The sequence below is a fragment of the Dermacentor silvarum genome, chromosome 4 (assembly GCF_013339745.2).
Source record: "Dermacentor silvarum isolate Dsil-2018 chromosome 4, BIME_Dsil_1.4, whole genome shotgun sequence".
In the NCBI taxonomy this organism is placed as follows: Eukaryota; Metazoa; Arthropoda; class Arachnida; order Ixodida; family Ixodidae; genus Dermacentor; species Dermacentor silvarum.
This window is the reverse complement of record NC_051157.2, coordinates 126525046-126538144: the sequence shown is the minus strand read 5'-3', so window position 1 is coordinate 126538144 and position 13099 is coordinate 126525046. Positions and strand designations below refer to the sequence as shown.

The following is a 13099-nucleotide window of genomic DNA, read 5'->3' as shown; positions in this document are numbered from 1 at the left end:
CGCGCGAGCGGCGCAGCGTGGCGCCAGCGGTCAAACGCTGTACCTACTAGCAATTGTAAATACGCCACCCGGTACGAGGATAAATCAGTGCACTCCCAGACACGAACGAGAGCAGCAATTTCGATCTAATGTTTGTCCACCTATACTAATAAATTAATTTGTTCACTTACGAATAATATCTCGGCTTCTGTAAAGACGAACCCGGACCACTCCGGAAAACAACGATAGCGAATCACAAATGAGGGTACGTAATTGCTCTACAACTTCAGGGGATAGAGTACGACGTACACTGTTCTTGCACAATATATTTCTGAAGCTACGTCGGATGACCAACTTGGAGTAACTTCGAACATTCGCCCACTTGCACACTTTCTACTGCAAAAAAAAAAAAAACAATTCAGAGGCCTTCCACTACTGTGAAGATGGAAGCCAGGTAAGCTGTGACTATGGTGGGTCAGCTATAGTCTATGTTGCAATAGTGAATTTATATCTTATCATTAGTGACTGTATTGAGCCTCTTCGACACGTTCGTCAAAGAGCAAGGACACCGGCGTCTTGTTATCGCCCTGCGCGATGGCCGTCCGATAGCGAGTCCAAAGCGCAACTGCTGATAACAGCGCTAGCGCGATCTCTACATCACGACAGAAAGGGGCACAACGATTGTTGGGACGTGCCGCCGCCGAGTATTGCGACACTTGTGAAAGATGCATCGGCGGTGGCGAGGGGTATAACCATGGGCCATCCATCATCTGTTTGGACACATGTGCTAAGGCACAACTGGCGGGAAAGCGCCATGCACATGGAGCCGAATATATTGATCTACACCCGGTCTATCTATCTACTTCTGTTGCCGGACGCGATCTCCTGGAACCTAGCCTATAACACCTTCGCCGTAGTATTTAGTTATAACAACTAGGTAGCATACTGCAACTGCCGATTGGAAGTCCAGTCTTTCTTCACAGCATACGCCTTTGCTAGAAAACTTGTTCTTAGAACACGGTTGAGAAATACTTTTTGAACACCTGTTGTGAGATGGATTGCTCTTCTAGCTAACAAGTATACATACATTTTGCACAGTGCAGAAACATATGCTCTGCAAAAGCGAATAATCTCGTTTAGATTTGAAGTATTTTGATTGCACTTTAGAAGTACTGACCCAGTCACTCCTCTATACCTGCACAGACGTTTCGTAATAAAATTCGAAGCCGCATAAGTAGGCGTAAGCAAGAGAGCAAAGTTTTGCAACAAAAACAACTTACAGCTGAAGAAAGCGGAGATTCAAAAGAAAACGGCAGAAGTGCTGTCCTGTTTCAAGTACAAAATGAACAAGAGCCTTGGCCAAGCCCCAACTTCGTTTATCGATAATCCGAGGTAGATAGATTCGGACAGAGAACCAATATTTATTTGCTATTGCTGCTATGGCGCAATAAAACGATGGTTTGTTACCGCAAGCTTTTGGGCTGCACACAAACTATCAGGACAGGAACATATCCGCCAAGGGCACGATGTCGCTCAACTGTGGATGCCCAAGGAAAAATATTTGGCAACAGATTATAGGTGGCTGTGCTTCATTTCACATTGCACTCATATCCTATTACAGCTAGCACTGCACTTCTACATTACTTGTAGAACTTTTGACTGCAGAGTTGATGAACCCGAAGCCAGAACCTTCAAAGGAACTCGTCGAGGCAGAAAAATGAAGATGTCTATAACATGGACACTCCTTCGTCATCGGCGGCTTAAACAATATCTCTCACTAATTCTAAATGTCGAAAATTGTGTAAGGAAGCTTTATATTTAAAATGCATCTGATTTGGAGATCTGCCGAATTCGTGTGCAGGCTTGCCGGCTGAATTATGTAAACCGAAATGTACTGTGTTACGCAAACGCTAAAGCTTCTTACACTTGCAAGCAAAACAACCTCCTTACGATAACATACAACACCTAAAGAACGATGCCCCAAGATTATCTGAGTGAGATATATAAATATTATTTTGTATAGCCTCAATAGAAAAATAGAAAATGAATGCAATATGCCTTTGTGCGAACAGGCGGGAGCATAGGGTTCCCTAATACTACACATATGAACTAAATAGATATTCTCTATACTTGGATATGGGGCGTCAGAGTGCACTAGTCCGTATATTTATTTCAAGTTTCACGGGCCTTAATATTTCATGAAAAAAGGATGCATTTTTAAATCACGAAGTCATGAAGGTCACAATACTTTAACTTAAGAACCCCTTCCTTAATGAATACGACAAAATTTATAGTTACATTTCAATTCATTTTCATTTAATAATATAGTATGTTCTGCAGCCGAATCTCCCTTCCACAACAAAGTACCGCAGAAACGCCGGCTTCTTGTGCATTCCCTCGTAATGGGTGCGCGCTATTGTTTTACTAAAAAATGGCATGCGAAAATGCATTATGAGCCTACAGAATCGCTGAAGTCTGTTGTCCTTTTCCTTTAAACTCAGCGTGAGGAGGCCGCTTGCTGATGGCACAATAACGACGATGACTTCACGATGACTGAAGTAGGCATCGCCCACCTCGTTCGCGTAACTGAAAGAAAAGACGGACCAACGAAGCTCACGTTTCGTGCGATAGCTAGTGCCACAGAAGAACAATTTGGGGCCCTTCGCTCAACTTTATAAGCGAGAATTTCGCATATGATAAGGGTTTCGTGCGCTTTGGCGAAAGGTCTGTGACTCGCGATAAGATTCGTATACAAAACGCTTGTTACGCCCTGTACTGAAGAACGGAATGATCATATTAGAGGCACTTACATTGTAGCTACGACTCAAAGGAGAAAAGGAAAGTAAATGAGATAAAAATGGAAAGTCTGCGCAGTGTGCTCCAGCATAGATGCGAAGGAGGTTAGCTGTCATGTTAGGAGGTTAGAGCCTTTTTGCGTACATTTGTTTCAACGGCGCTATATCTGGAGAACGACTAGGAAAGTTGGATGCTATATGATTAATACTTTTCGATGGCACAGACGTCTATGACGTCTGCCCAAAAGGAACACAGCGTACGTCATCTCCCTGCGAACTTGGAAGGGAAATGTTTGCTATGTGTCGTCCGCGTAGTCTATGTGACGTCCCTGCGTACAATGTGACGTCCGTGATCCCGGACGTCACATAGAACGCAGGGATCATTTAGCGAAATGCAAAAAACACCCGCTGTTACGTATTCGCCGGCTCGACGCCGAGGGCGGCAGGACGACCGGCCCAAGGAACAGACGACCCACGCAGCGCCAGGAAGACGATCACCTTTATTCTTTCAGCGACGCGCTTTTTGTGCGCTACGTAGCCAATCAGGGGGTAGCAAAAATAAAAAGAAAAGATATCATGGCAAGCGGGGCAATCTTATCTGCAGGCCCCAACGTAGAGTGCGACCAGCACCGTGTACTTAGATTTAGGGGCACATTAGAGAACCCCAGGTGCTCCAAATTATTCCGGAGTCCCTCGCTACGGTGTGCCTCATGATAAGTTCGTAGTTTCGTACAACCCCATAATTTCTTTTTTATTTGTGTTGAGCGCCACCCTGTCACGTTCCGACTTTTCAAGCGAAGGTTAATGTGCCGTGGACGATGTTGCCACTCTATTTCTTTTGCGATGCGCATGCGGGCTTTGTTCTTTCGAAACGCCATTGGTAGCGCTTTCATCCAGGCACGCAAAAGCACAATCACCTTACATTCCGTACTTCGCCGGCTTTTTTTGGGGCTGTGAGAAAAGAAACACGTAAAAGATAATATCTGGAAAACAAGTGGATTGGGTGTTTCTTAGCGTGCTCAACAACTATAGATATGAACTCTATGCTAAAATGAAAATATAAAATTTCGTATAAATAAACTTGACTCACTAGCGAAGTTATCTCAATTGTAAAATTGGTCTGAGTAATTCAAGACGACTACGTAAAATTTACCGGTGGTCTCGTTCGTCCAATGTGTACCAATGTGTTTTTAATTTTTGGTTATTAGTTGGGTGGCACAAATTGGACATATAATGAATTTAAATTGTGGGGTTTTATGTGTCAAAATCACGATCTCATTATGACGCACGACAGAGAGGGGGGGGGGGGTGACTCCTGATAATTTTGACTAACTGGGGTTCTTTAACGTGCACCTAAATCTAAGTACCTGCACCTAAATCTAATGTTGTGTATCGCCTTCCCGTTATCGTGCGGGAAAGTCTACATTGGGCAGTCCTGGGAGGTGCCTGAATGATAGGTTAAGCGAACGCAAACAAAAACTGAACCCATACCAATATGGTCATGTTTATGTGAACTGCAGTGATTGTGGATGCAAACCCTTGTTCAAGAAGTGTTCTGTTTTGTATAGAAATGCAGATAAAGTTACGCGAGAGGTTGTTGAAGCCACTCTGATATCGAGGGCCGGTGATAGCTGCATCAGCTCCCCTTCAGTTGCTCTGACGACAAACGAATTTGCTTTCCTGAATGCGGCCGGTTTTCATGTGTAATGATTGGGCCTTTTCTGCATGCGGGCCTACAAATACGGGCATTTCTCGAAATAAACAATGAAGTGAAAGTTAGCGATCGTCCTGTTCTCTCCTTCTTGTCCGTATCTTCTTGCGCTATGGCCACCTCTGATCTAAGTACACGAGTCTTTCCCGCATTTCGCCCCCATCCAAATGGGGCCGCCGTGCCCGGGATTTGATCCCGCGACATCAAGCTTAGCAACGTAATAGCAATGCCACTAAGCAACCACTGCGGCCATATATATATATATATAGAGTGAATGGTACGTGTGATTTATGATTACAATGCGCATGACAGACACGCGCTTGCTTGCATTATTTTGTGGTTTTATATGATGCCATATAAACCGATTAGGTGACGTTTGTAGTGACTGGAATGCGAGAAATGCGGCGCAGAGCCAAAGTTTCATTTTGCTTTTAGGTGAGCATAAGTCTATCGGTGGCACGATAACGATTACGACTTGCCGATGACTACAATGGTCATCCCCATTTGCGTAACCGAATGGTGGGAAGGATGGATACTCGGTCCTGAGGTGGTAGCTAGTGTTGTAGAAAAAAAATATCGTGTCCCTCCTACCTGAAATCCAAACATGATGGTGGAGGCTATTTCATCGCTTTTGGGCAGGCTTAGCAATTCCCAACGACACTAATGGTAAAGACGCTTGTTAGGCTACCCACGGAAGAAATTTACGATCCTATTTGAGGTGTGCATATCGTATCGGTGTAGCGGAAAGTCAAAAATGAAAAATGTCGCAGTTTCGCCCGAAAGGCGAAGCACCGTTTACGACAGCCAATTATTGGACAGCTATGTGAAGTCGAGGTTGGCAGAAAGCCAGATGGGATGATGAAGTTAGGAAATTTGCAGGCGCAAGTTGGAATACGCTTGCGCAAGACAGGGGTAATTGGAGATCACAGGGAGAGGCCTTCGTCCTGCAGTAGACTTAAATATAGGCTGATGATGATGATGCGAAGTAAGGATAGTAGTTTTATGGGCCGTGTAAGCCTGTAGACGTTCGTTTACGAATTAAATAACAGGCATGGTGTCATGCATGCCCCAGCAAACATGCATGGATATCACTCGGTGACCGCGGAGACACTCTCAGAGCGCTGGCTTGAGGAACAGCGTTACCTGCAGCGAGAGCATTGCCCTTCGTACTGCCTCTCGCTTTAACGCGAACAAAGCGCCCATGAAGCCAGCAATTTTCGGCTGACCGAGACTTCGTACACACCTCAGGGAAGTTTCAAGATAGGGCCGTGTGGCCAATACGCAACAGCTGTTGGAGTAGACGCGCCCTTATTGTCATGCGGATGATGGAGGACGGCACGCCAATACGCAACAGCTGTTGGAGTAGACGCGCCCTTATTGTCATGCGGATGATGGAGGACGGCACGCTTCCTCCCCACCTTGCTTCCTTGCGCGCGAGATCAAAGCACTATCCTTCTCCACACCGGCACGCGTTTGCTCGCACCTACAACATCGCACTTGGAGTTTAGACGGAACGATCACAGCAACAATGACGCCAACGACGATGACGACGACGGAAATTCGCCTGGAGGGTCTATTTAATTGCTATCACAATAAAAAAAATAAACATGTAAAGACACCGCTGAGTGTTGCATAAGAGACGAAAAATAGATTAACCATCATGTTTAGGCGTCGTCCTATCACATCTGTTAGTGTAACATCAAACATTTGCTGAACGCGCCTCATGTTGCAGAGTAATTGCAACATTATGTGCGTTCAACATAATCACACATTTTTTATTGAGCAAACAAGTAATCAGCACAACGATGACAATATTTCTAGCAGCGTGCCAAGATACTATTAACCAGATTTTTGCATTTTCTTCGCCGACGTTCTGCACAGTTAGCCTTTGATATTTGCTTTACATTTTGCGACTTTTTTATTTATGCGTGTTTCGATGGTGCCATGATTTAAGGCCGCTGCCTGAGATAGGTATGATAGAATAAGAACTCGTTTAGGACACTGACGGCTATGAAATCTTTGCAAAAGCAACCTAACGTACGTCATGTTTGGATGAGGTTCCAACCGAACAGTGAACTGTGCGAGAGCATACTCATACTGGACGTCAATGTCCCCGCGTCTCTTCGCGAATTCCATGAAAAATAAGAAGTATGCAAAAATGTTATCGTCTTTTTTTTTTTTTTTGCTGATATCAAAGGAGTGTCCGTCGCAAGGAAGAGCAGCAGTGCTGCGATCTATCAAGTGAGAGCAGGATTCCATTCCTTCTGCCGTTCAACTGCTTATACTTGGCGTCTTTTTTCTTTTTTTGTCTTTGTGACAAATACCTTTGCTCCGTTCACTGCTCTTTGCAACAACTGCCACCGAAGGTTCAGCTAACCACAGCAGTGTGGTAAATTTACCTAACCTATCCGTGAAAGTATTTGGAAAGGTGTCAAAGGACCTCAGCATGAAAGTGAGGAGCCCATGGGAAAAAGAATTGGTGTAGAAAACATGGAAAATAATTATCAATATAGTGAATAATCCTACGCTTTAAGTAAGGTATTTGCTTTATTAAGGGAATGGTGGGCTTGATGGCACATATTTCTTTGACTGAGGGTGTTTAGGGAGCGCTTGTAGTTTCATTGCGCAGTTCCGTAGATTATACAGCCACTGACCACAACATCTGTATTAATAGCATTTTATGGTCTATACAATGATCTATCTATAATCCGATCCAGCGTATGTAAATGTTTACAGCGGCTCCAGCATCAGCGTTGAACGCGGCCACCGTGCTCCTCTCCCGCCGGAGCCGTCTAACGCATCTGTCCCATGAGTGCGAGTGCCGGTAAACGCGGAGGGCTATTCTCGCCTATGGGGTTTTACGTGCCAAAAGCAAGATCTCATTATGAGGCACGCCGTAGTGGGGGGTCTCCGGAATAATTTGGACCACCTGGTGTTCTTTAACGTGCACCTAAATCTAATTACATAGGTGTTTTCGCATTTCGCCCCCATCGAAATGCGGCCGCCGTGACTGGGACTTGATTCTGGAACCTCGTGCATAGCAGGCCAACACCGTACCACGGCGGGTAATGTTCTTACCGAGCGCAAACCTTTAAAGCACGCGCTCTTCGTATCGCCACCTTTGTATCTCATGTCCGACCGCCTACCGCCATGCACAAAAACGGTTGAATTAGGAAAAGAAAGCTATTTGCAGTAAAAGAACCAGAAAACATGTGCCTGCCCTGGCTGGACGCCGATGTATAAGTTTGGTGAATACACGTGGTGGTCAGTTTCTTTCTGCTTTATTAAAAAATGCCCAATTGTCGATCTTTAAAAAGCATTGCTGGTACCAAAGTCCCTCGATGCTAAGCATTAATGATGGCTTTCTGCAGCGGTGCATTCATGACTACTACCACTGCCACTGCTCTATAACTGCACAGACGTTTCGCAACGGAATTCCAAGCCGCATAAGTAGGCGTAATCAAAAGAGCAACGTTTTGTAACAAAATCAATTTACAGATGAAGATAGAACACCTTAAAAACATGCCACAGTTTCGTACGAAGGGCGAAGCATCGATTGCGATCGAAAATTAGTAGACAGCTATACGAAGTAAGGATACTTGTTTTATCGGCCGTATAAACTGATAAGCATTCGCTTACTAACCTAATTAACAAGCATGGTGTAGCGCATGCACATGTAAACATGAACATACCTCGCTCGATGACCGCGGAAACTCGTTGTCAAAACGCTCGAGTGAGGAGGCGCGACAGCAGCGAGCGAAATGACCTTCGTTTACTAATGCTTTTCATTTACTAATACCATATTCTACATCCGAATCCGGCTCCGAAAATCCAGAACTATATATATATATATATATAACCACCGTCTTCTTGTACATTTGCACGTAATGAGTGCGCGTAAAATTATTTTACTCAATACAGGCCTGCGATATTTATTAAGGTTACGTTCTTTATTCACTCTAGAGTGACTAAATAAAGGAGCGCTGGGATGTCTGTATGAGGGATTATACACATGTCGGAGATACCTTTCTTGGATTAAGTGAATGCGCGTGAGGTTAGTAAACAGTGTGGTACCACAAACCAACTGGCAATTATTTAACTATGAGCTGAAAATTGAGTTGTGAATCAGCATCTTAGTTTGTGTAGGAAGGATATATTTTAAACGACCTATAGCACCAGTGATTTGAGCTGTTTTGCCGAATACGCAGTTAGCGAAACAATCCATTGACATATTCGAAGAAAATATTGCCCCTAGGCATTAGAACTGCTCACTATTTCTACAGGTGTTGTTAAGATTTCTTATGGCTGACTACTTCGGTTTCCATAACTGGTTTCCATGGAACTTCGGTTTCCATAACTGGGTGCAGAAAAACTGTTTCTTAATTTCGAATGTGTATATATTTTCATGCACCACATGGGGCATCACAAGTTGTCAGGTTTGTTAAAAACGTATTGAATACATTAGCCAATCCTAGACCAGATATTTCCTTTCTATCAATATTTATTTTGGTTAATACAGTGGGTGCACTCTTAAGCTGTAAGCGTGTATTTAATCTTGCCCACAGAGCACTATGTCGAGAATTCTTGACATCTAGAAATGATAGGTGATAGGAAGCTCGTGAAGATCGCAGGTTTTTGGTCAATTCCTTCCTATATTTCAGAAATACCGCAAGGTCCTCAGCTTGTCGAGTGCCCCAAAAATGCAATCATAGAGGCATGATCCTAGAGGCATTTTTATTGTAGCTATGTAACTCCAAGAAGAAAAGGAACGTAAATGGATAAAAATGGAGTCTCCGCTGTGTGCTGCAGGAAAGATGCGAAGGAAGTTAGCCGTTATTTTTATGCGTCTTCGCATGAAGTCTGTTACTCAATCATGTTAGTTTCGAAGAAAGCCTTACAGGCTTCGAAGTGGTTCAATTTGGCTCGAACTCACAAATCCACAAAACTTCTCTTAGCAAGTAATTAGTGAGATCGACAGTAACATATTCTCAAGCATCATTTCGCAAACGTTCACCTTGGAAAAAATTTTTATTTTTATTTTTGCATTTCATTACCCCTTCGGCTCCTAAGCTAGTAGTGGAAAAGACAATAACAATGTGGCTGACAGAATGCGGAGAGATCACTATGCGCTCCTATCCATTTCCGTCACCGATGTTTTTCGAATCTGACCTTTTATGTTTTGAATACGCTTTGCGCCTTTCTGCATATATTTCTTTCAACGGCGCTGTAAGTGGAGACGACTAGCGAAGATGAGTATAATAGAATCAATACTCGTCGAGGCTGCTGACGTCTATGGGGTTCCAAAAAGCAACGCAGCGTGCGTCATGTCCCTATAAACCTGGAATGGAAATGTTAGCGGCGTGACGTCTTCGTAGTCCAGGCGACAACCTCCATGACTCCCGTGGGTAGCGGAGGTTACCTCTACACGTGGCGTGGAAAAGTTTCCAACGGCATCAACATCAACGTCTATTTCGGAGTCTATGGGGAGTGAAGATTTCGTGGAGCGGCTAATAAAATGCTACAAGTTCGCTCATTTCGTTCCTGTGCCTTTGGCGTAAACAAACCTGGAGCGCGTACACGTGAACTCGCGCAACCGTAAAACGCAATGTAAGAAATATTATTTTGACTTGTACTTTTTTTATTTTGTTGGATTTATTTCAAACGCATGCATGCCCGCTTTATGGCCCGTTCCACCGTTGTGGGTGTGTGCCGCAATATGGAAATCATCATCATCAACACGTGGCGATTATCTCGAAGCGGTAGTTGGCGTTGTCACGATTGAAATATACGGGCGATTGTGGCTTAATGGTTAGGAAATCGGGCTGATGCTTTCGGAAGGAAAGTCTGATCCAGCGCAAGGTACCTTAATTAGATGTTTTACAGTGTAGCTGTTGGCGTCTACTTGGAATAATACTTTCAGCGATTGAAGCGAAAAGTGCCCACATTCTTTGGCATCACACATACAACATATATAACAACACTCTTTCCAACAAAAACAAGCACAAAACAAGCATCCAAACCTCATCATTAATGACCAGGCGCTCCTGATAACATTGGGTAACACGTAGCGCTCCCCGCATACGTTTCCTGCTGAAGATTACTGCTGTTAAACAAGCTGCCGTGGTGACGGTCGCTTGCGACGTGGGGAGTGACGTCCCTAGCCTTTCATATATGAAAGAACCAGCCTAGCAACTAGAGTACTGCATGGGCACGGGCTTACCCGAAAGCTCGGGCGCGGCCCTGCCTATGGGCCGGATCGGGCCGGGCAGGGCAGTTTTTTCACGGGCTCGGGCCGGTCTCAGGCACGGCATGTTCTTTTTGACCCGGGCCCGGTCCGGGCTCGGGTATTTCGACGTGGGCCCGGGCCGGGCTCGGACTTTCTGGTGGTGTTCTTATAACGTGAAGCGAGTTATCCTTGCGCGTCTCGACTCTGAAAAAAGTGTTGCCCCGGCGCAGCTGAAAGCTAGCTGTGCTGCCCCTGTGTACCTTCCTTTTCTTCCGCTGTCGTATTTTGCGCTGTTTGAACAGAATGTAAAAGTCCAGAAAGACCGAAGTCGCCTCAACCCAAAATATGCCATTGTATTCCTTACCTAAATCGACGTAGTCAATGCCTTCAGTGCGGTGTAATCGCGTTGGCGACTTGCTGATTCTTCGAAGGCGAATTGGTAAAACGATGACTGGTAAGATAAGAATTCATCACGCGGCTGAACTATGGCACTGCGTCCATCCATGATTGCACGGGTGTTTTCAACCGGTCGCCTAGCAGCAGCACCATTACGCTGCACCATGGAGGAGCGAGAAGCTTCGTTTCTCCATTTACTCCATCCATGCGCTGCGCTCACGACCGGTCGTGGCTGCGCTTCGGCTAGAGTGTACAAGAATACGGTTGAGTGGGACGAGGGGCTGGGGAGGCGCATGCTTTGGAGTGAGGCGCCCGACGTGGAAAAATACTGTGGCGGCGCTGCGATAGAAGTGGATTGGGCCGCATCAAGGTCGCGCCTTTGGAAACTGCTGGCGATACTGCTCGGCAGGGTCATTCGTACTACTTTGCGCGCTGGTATTTGCGTTCAGACCGCTCAAATGGTGTTCATAATTGCATATGACATGTATTTATGCCTTAAGGATAAATTCCTTTCATTCTCTTCTTTATTTTAGTTTTTAAATGCCGCTTGATGGTCATTTTCGGTCTCAGGCCGGGTTCGGGCCGGTTTCGGGCCGTGGCGGGCCGGCTCGGGCCTTAGGTAAAGGGGTGGTGCGCCGGGCCGGGCGGGTAATGTAGATTATTACCGGGCCCGGGCCGGGCCCGGGTCTCGCCGTAAACCTTTTGGTCGAACTCGGGCGGGCAGCCCAACGTAAAAACTGGTCCGGGCCGGGCCCGGGCTGAAAAAATCGGCCCGCGCCGTGCTCTACTAGCAACTGATTTAAATGTTTGTGCAGCACCTACATGGATAAGCAACGCATAGTTTGGACTCTCGAAGAGCAACGTGAATACGAGGAGTGACAAAGAAAAAAGAACCGACAATACGACAAGTTGCGGCGTGCTGCCAAAATTACCCTTACTCTCATTAGTGCCATTACTCTATATTACCATTACTACCATTACTTCAAAGCAATAAGGCATTGTATTCCCCCCTCAGCAGTTAGTAGTGGTGGTTTTCAAGAGCTTCGCTGGGACATCTACTTTCGCAAGGCCAGGATGGCGAGTTAAATTTTTTCCGGTGACCGCATTTCACCTGTGAACAAATGTTGAAAGTGACCGCTCAGTGCAAGACACGTCTTTCAGTATCGGAAGCTTTTCCAATGTTATCGCAGGTTCTATATCTTCTCTGTCGTCCCCGAACCTTGCGTAAACAGAATGAATGGGCGACCTGAATTGTGTAGTATTTTGTGGACGGCACGAGGGCACTAACGATAACGCTGGAACCTGCGAAGTGTCATCTATAAAAGCCGACGCGCTTGAACCGCTGATAAAGTTTCGGGGATCGACGAATCTGGGGCGAAATATAATAACGGTTCCAAATGCGAACCGGTTCGCTTCGCCGCTTACGTCACTAAATAGCCCACTCCCAAGCCGAAGGTTGAAGACGGCGAGGACGCTACCAATAAACGATAGGGTGCCTCCTCTGAATTGTACGTCATCTTATGACGAGTTAATCGAGGAATTGCGGAAAGTTTCTTCTTGCTCAATGAATATGTACTATTATTTAAACATTGTCGTGAAAGTTTTCACTTATCGTCGCGTGTACATATTCCTTTATTGTACGTTAGGTAATATAATATTACCATTTGCTTAACTGTTCATCGCCAGGTGGTAATCCGCACGTTAAATATTGCAACCACTCGAATCACAGGAAATAGCCACATCACCTTCATTTGTGCTGAAATTTTGAAAGTTGGTTCTTTATTCTATGTTGTCGTCACACAACCATCGGATGGTTCCCTTTGGCAGACGATAATGATGCCGAAACTCCTGATCTGTCAGCTCTGAAAACGCATTTAGCTCCTCCAGTCGTTGACGGGGCCGGGAGAGTAACCCGCAGCAAAGAATGAGGGGTGTCGCCATGCTTTCAACTGTATGTAGTCGTACTTAAGAGATAATCAGCGCGCGCGCACC

The 13099-nt window shown here is 45.3% G+C and overlaps 1 long non-coding RNA gene across 1 annotated transcript in view; it reads right to left on the bottom strand.

Annotated features, from left to right (window-relative positions):
* Nucleotides 1–1586: 1586 nt before the first annotated feature.
* LOC125944784 (uncharacterized) overlaps nt 1587–13099 on the bottom strand; it is a 50189-nt gene continuing 38676 nt past the window's right edge. The window contains exon 3 of the long non-coding RNA XR_007466495.1: nt 1587–1706. This is a non-coding gene — a long non-coding RNA (uncharacterized LOC125944784). The remainder of the gene's footprint in view (nt 1707–13099) is intronic.